Source organism: Triticum dicoccoides, chromosome 3A (genome assembly GCF_002162155.2).
Source record: "Triticum dicoccoides isolate Atlit2015 ecotype Zavitan chromosome 3A, WEW_v2.0, whole genome shotgun sequence".
Lineage (NCBI taxonomy): Eukaryota > Viridiplantae > Streptophyta > Magnoliopsida > Poales > Poaceae > Triticum > Triticum dicoccoides.
The window spans coordinates 426882761-426888812 of record NC_041384.1 but is presented as its reverse complement, the minus strand read 5'-3'; the positions used below and the strand labels follow the sequence as shown (position 1 = coordinate 426888812).

Genomic DNA, 6052 nt, shown 5'->3' with positions numbered 1-6052 from the left:
GTTCGTGAGAATTGCAGGATAACACAGGTAGAAGTCCCTCATTGATTCGGTTTTACTACCAGAGATGACCCCCAAAAATGTATGAAGACATTGAAGTCAAATGTGGTATATGAAGATATTCACTTTGAAGACTATGACAAAAGAAGGCATGTTATGAAGCCTATGGAGCTCGAAGACTTAGATCTTTCGTAGTTCATTTTCTTTTGTGTTGAGTCATAGGAACCATCGTACTGTTAAGTGGGATCCAGGAGAACCAGTCAGAATGACTGAAGTGATGACTAAACCAAAAACCTATGTCTTCGAGTGAAGACAATGAGAGCGAATCTTGTCCAGAGCCGGACAAGTCAGCTTTGCTTGTAGCCCAAGTAAAGTTGCCATGAGAGTTTGAAATCTGAGCGTTGAGACACGTGTCAGTTCCTTAGTGACCCAGGGTCATTTCGGACAAATCAGGTCGGGTTGCCAAGTGGCTATAAATAGCCCACCCCCTACAATCATAAACGGTCGGCTGCTCAGATTTTAGTGCACGGCTTTTGTCGTTTGAGAGCAACCCACCTCGAAGCCTTTGAGAGAAAATTCCTAGCAAGGAGAAAAGCCATAACCACCCAGAGCCAGAAAACATTGGGCATCACTTAAGTCTTCTTCTCTGTGTGATCTGAAGACTTATTACACTTGAGGACTGTGAATCCTCCAGACGGTTAGACGTCGCGTTCAGAGCATCCAATAGACATTGTGGATTGCCAGTGAACGAAGTCTGTGAAGGTTTGGGAGTCTACCTTGAAGACTTACCTGAGTGATTGGGCGAGGACTATGTGACCTTAGCTCAAGGAGAATACGGTGAGGACTTGGTGTCCTGAGCTGCGTGTTCAGGACTGGGTGTCCGGGACTGTGTGTCCTAAGGTTTAAATACCTAGCCGCTCCAACCAGACGTACAGTTGTCACAGCAACTGGAACTGGTCCAACACATCATTGTCTTCAACGAGTCACTGGTTTCATCTTCACTTCCTTTTACTTACTGTTACTCATTGTGAAGCCATTGCATGCTTGCTATATCTTTTGTCTTCACAACGTAACTATATGATTTGTTTGACTTCATAACTTCTTCCTACCTGATCCTTATTACACTGCAGCTACTTGTCATTGTGCTTTCACTCTATTGAATACTTGACCATGGCTTGACTAGTGTAATCTAACTTCCGCTGCATAGTGATAGGCATATCTCTACTGTTTGTCTTCTTAACTTCCACGTTTTGAAGACTTTCATAAAAATCGCCTATTCACCCCCCTCTTGTCGATATAACGCACTTTCATTTATTCTTAATAAAATGAGCATCCTCCTAAAAACAATCTGCCATGTTATTAATAACAAATCTTATTAATAAAACTATCATCCTCTTAATAATAACTAGCATACGTGCCTGTGAGTTGCAACGGGAGAAAAAAAACACACCCCTCATACACACTCAACGACATCGACAAATCCCTTGAAATGTTTCACATTGTCGTATGAGAAACAACATGATAAGTGGTGTTGCACGAAACCATAAAGGTAGGACGATATTTTATAATATACTAAAGTATGTCCAATTTATTAGACACACCGTTAGCACATATGCATCCCTTGTGCCGTCAATATTAGATTTTATAAGAGCATCAGACTATCCTATCTAGTCAATTTAAATGAGTAGAAAACATATATAATATGCATTTTCAATATACACCATACAAAGAAAAGTATTAATTAAGAGTGCACCCTAAACATGTATCTAGTTAATAGCATATTTGGAATCTATACATTCTTTTGAATGATTTCCATATATAACTGTTTAATTTGGATTTAGGATTTGAAATGTATGTTTTCTAAAGCATTTAAATCTGTCAAAAAAGAAAAAAAGAGTTTAAAAATAGAGTAGCTGGGCCGAAACTGCAAGACTGTGCACAGATGGGCTTAGGCTAGGCAATTTTATCATACGCCAATGAAAATTGAAGAGAAAATGCACGAAAAAGGAAGAACCAGGATTCAAACTCGGATCTCTTCTTTGGAGATATTAGGCTCAATCCACCAGACTACTTCGATGGATGTGAAACATTTGGGGCCTCGCTGTAAATAAACAATAAAGCCGGCGGCGACTTAGAAGGAAAAACAAACTGTTTTTTTTCACCTACCGATGGCGTAGGGGATAATTACTGATAACTTCACGGGTAAATCTGACAACAGGCAGACAGAAGCAATAGCCGTTTTATTATCAGGTAAAGATTTTTAATGATATTAATAATAAAAAAAATCATGCTCTTGATTATAAAAGCGCCATGCTCTTAATAATAAAAATTTCATGTGAGAAAGTAAAAATATATATTCAAAATTGCCATGATGTGATAAAATTTCCCAAAAGCAAACCGACAACCGAACCGGTGAACTGGCAGTCCAACGGTAAAAACCTGACCAGACAGCCTTACCGATTCGATTACCGGTTCGGTTTTTAAAACTATGCTACTAATTCCTTCGTTTTAATTTCCTTCAAACCGAATGAGCCCTTAACTGGGCCTTCAGGCCTCATTTTGCAGCGGAACGGACTGGGCCAAGCCTATCCGGTCGTCAAAGCCAGCCCGCGGCGATCGGGGGAGTCGGAGCCGCAGAACCGAACGGGGAACAGGGGCTCGATTTCTTCCAAGAAGCAGAAGGCGGATCGGGAATTCACGGCCGGACTCCCGTTCCCATCGGTTCAACTCGCTCCCCGCCGCCTACAGCTCACCCACGCTCGCCGCCCTCCTCCGGAGAAGCTTGATTTTTGGGCATTAGAGGCAATTGAGATGGTGCCCGATGGCAGCGTCAAGGACCAGGAGGCCCCGAGCTCCTCGTCTCCACCCGCTGCGGCGATAGCGAGGGCGGCACGGCCACCTAGGCCAGTGAGCTTTAAGACTAAGAGGATCGTGTGGCACCCGCTGAAGCACCGCCGGTTCCGCGTGGGGGCCACCAAGACGATGGTCGAAGCCTCATCCTCCATCCTCCGCTCGGGCGGTAAGGGGAGCCAGAGAGGTGGGGGAGGCGACCACGGCGGCGGCGGCCATGGGGGCGCCCAAGGAGGACGAGAAGGGGCACACATGCGGCGGCTGGAAGAGGTAACATCATGCTTGGATGACCCTACCGTTCTCTAGGTCTATGCTAGATTTTGTTAGAGTTTTTATATTGATTAAAACATGCAGTGAGAGGATCTAGGCCAAACAATGGCATTGCTTCCCTGGGGTAAGATGGTCACTAGGAAAAGGAAATACATAGCTTGGTTCCTCGTCACTTGTTATCGCTGGTTGCCGCATTTGTAATGTGGCCATTGGTGGGTGTATGTAGATAGATTATATGCTTACATGATTATAGAGAAACCCCTCATGTATTTAGTTAGCTTAACTAGCACTCTTCTCTAATTTTTAACTCTTGTATAGGATCAACAACAATTATCTGATACTTTTATATTTCATTCACTGATACAAATGCTAATTCCTAGTCCGCGTAGATGTACCAATGTCAAGTACATACTTCAACGGTTTTGAGGAGACACAATCACCATTGACAGTATAGACGTTATCAGAAGAAAAGGTTAGAAATTCTTAAAATTGGATTATAGAAACTTTTTCAAAGGTTACCTATTGAAGTCATGTCTCTGAGTCATCAATGTCCCCAAAATTATCTAACTTGCTGAAAATTGCAAAAATGTCTCATCTCAGAAGACAGATGCTGTAATTAGTACTCGGTGTTTATGTTTTATCATGCATAAGAGTGTGATGTTGATTGGGAGGTGATTGATAGTGGGGGCGTCAATTGCTTGTGTCTTTATTTCTCTCTCCATCTCTCTCACTGAACCTTTTTGTGTGAAAAGCTGCTACGAACCATTTACTAAGCAAAAATACAATGCATACTTTTTGTTGTTGGTTTAATCAGAGTGCGATCTGTACAATGTATCTACACTGAGTATTTGCTTTTAAACTGGTGCTTGGTGATGTGTGGTACTGTGACACTATCAAGCACCTATAAACGACCACTTGGATTTGCTCTTGTCAGCAATTATCAGACCATATGAGTTGTTGTAAATTGCTGCTACCCTTTGGCTGTTGATTCTTGCTTTTGTTAGAATCATGGATAAGAAGAGAAGATAATGGACTGCACTGACTAAATATATGCTAAACGGCTTGGTCCTTAATTGATAACATATCCATATCGGTGCAAAGTACGCCTATTCGTCTTCTATTATATTCCTTAATTCTCCCCTTGCGAACATCTGTGGTTGCAGTGAGGATGGAAGTTTGTATTGTGGATATTCTAGCTTGAGAGGGAGAAGAGCAAGTATGGAAGACTTCTACGACATGAGATCATCTAAAATGGATGCTAAAAACATAAACCTTTTTGGAGTATTTGATGGTGAGAAATTCACCGTTCAAACACTTCATTGTGTCTCGTTTATTGTTCAGACTAAAGTTATTTTGTCATCACAGGACATGGTGGTTCATGTGCCGCTGAGTATCTCAAGGAGCACTTATTTGAAAATCTCCTGAAACACCCCTCTTTCATTACTGATACAAAAACAGCAATAAGTATGATGTTTACTCATCAGTGTTACTTCAAAATCATTCAGTGCATCTAGTAGGGTAATCGACCATAGTAACTAATGGTAATTCCCAGGTGAGAGCTATATGAAGACTGACTCAGATTTCTTGGATGCTGAAACCAATATTCATAGAGAGGCTGGGTCAACTGCATCAACAGCAATTTTTGTTGGCAACCACCTCTATGTGGCAAATGTTGGCGATTCACGGGCTGTAATATCGAAGGCGGGCAAAGGTGTGATTTTTTTTCCAGAACTTTTATCCCAGTTAATGTTGACCATGTATTATATGTTATTGTAATAAATCACTTCATAACTTTCTAGGATAAATGTTTGCATACATTACCTATTATCGCGATCCTGGTGTGTTATTTTAAATTTGCGATGAATCTCATTGCGACGGAGTATCATGTAGCAGATAAGGCCTCCTTTGGTTTGGAGGAATTTTGCAGGATTTTCATAGGATAGGATTTCTATAGGAAAAATTCCTTCAGAGCTCTTTGGTTTGTAGGAATGAAATCCTATTCCTATGGAGGAATTCTTCCTATCCTCCACATTTCATAGGAAAACAAACATTAGCCTAGACTCAATGGAAAAAAATCCTATGGTGTGAATCAAAGGGCATCTCTTTTTCTATTCCTATGCATAGGATTTGAGATGCATGTCATCTCATTTCCTATGACTTTCCTATTCCTATGATTTTCCAATCCTATGAACCAAAGGAGGCCTAAATGTTTTTTAGAGTTGGTATTTTTGTCGTATCATGTCAGTAATGCACGCCAGTTAATTTTACATTCACTTTTCTTTGTCAAATGAGTTACTGGACAGATCGTGTTTCAAGAATGTAAATAGGTGGAAACTGGTAGTTGATAATGTGAAATATCCGGTGTTTGTATTTGAGAAAATGTGTATATATGAAACAGCACAACTGAAAATGCATATTGTGAAACACAAAGACCGAATAGGAGCTATGTTTCCTAACATTTCAACGCTGATAGTATTTTGTTGGAGAGGCTCCCGCGTCGCTCCCGCGGGCGGCTTGGGAGAAACCCTAGCCGCCGCCGCCACCTACCCCACCTCCAGTCCTCCTCCTCCCGCCGCCGCCGGAGGCGTCGCCGGGCAAAGCCCGCGCGGCGGCGGCTGGGACGTCTCACCCTCCTCTCATCCAGGCGTGGCGGCGCGGGGCGCTCGACTGGCGACGGGGACTCGCGCGCGGATGTGGGCATGCCCACGCAGTGGGTGTGCAGTGCGGCAGCGCGGGTGGTGCGGAGCCGCGGACGGCTCGGCAGGGACTCGGCGCTGCTCTGTCCCAGGGAGCTCCACCTTCAGATCTTGCTTCCTTGGGGTGGCAGCCTGCTCCCTTCGCCGGCGTTCCCCGTGGCCGAGGCCGGGGGCTGGTGGTGCAGGGCGGAGCTGGTGGTCAGCGCAGCGTGCGGGCTTGGGTGACGCGGTGTCCCTGT

At 43.4% G+C, this 6052-nt stretch overlaps 1 pseudogene; it reads left to right on the top strand.

Moving 5' to 3' along the window:
• The first annotated feature begins 2643 nt into the window (after positions 1 to 2643).
• The window catches only part of LOC119268397, a 6543-nt pseudogene continuing 3134 nt past the window's right edge, over positions 2644 to 6052 (top strand).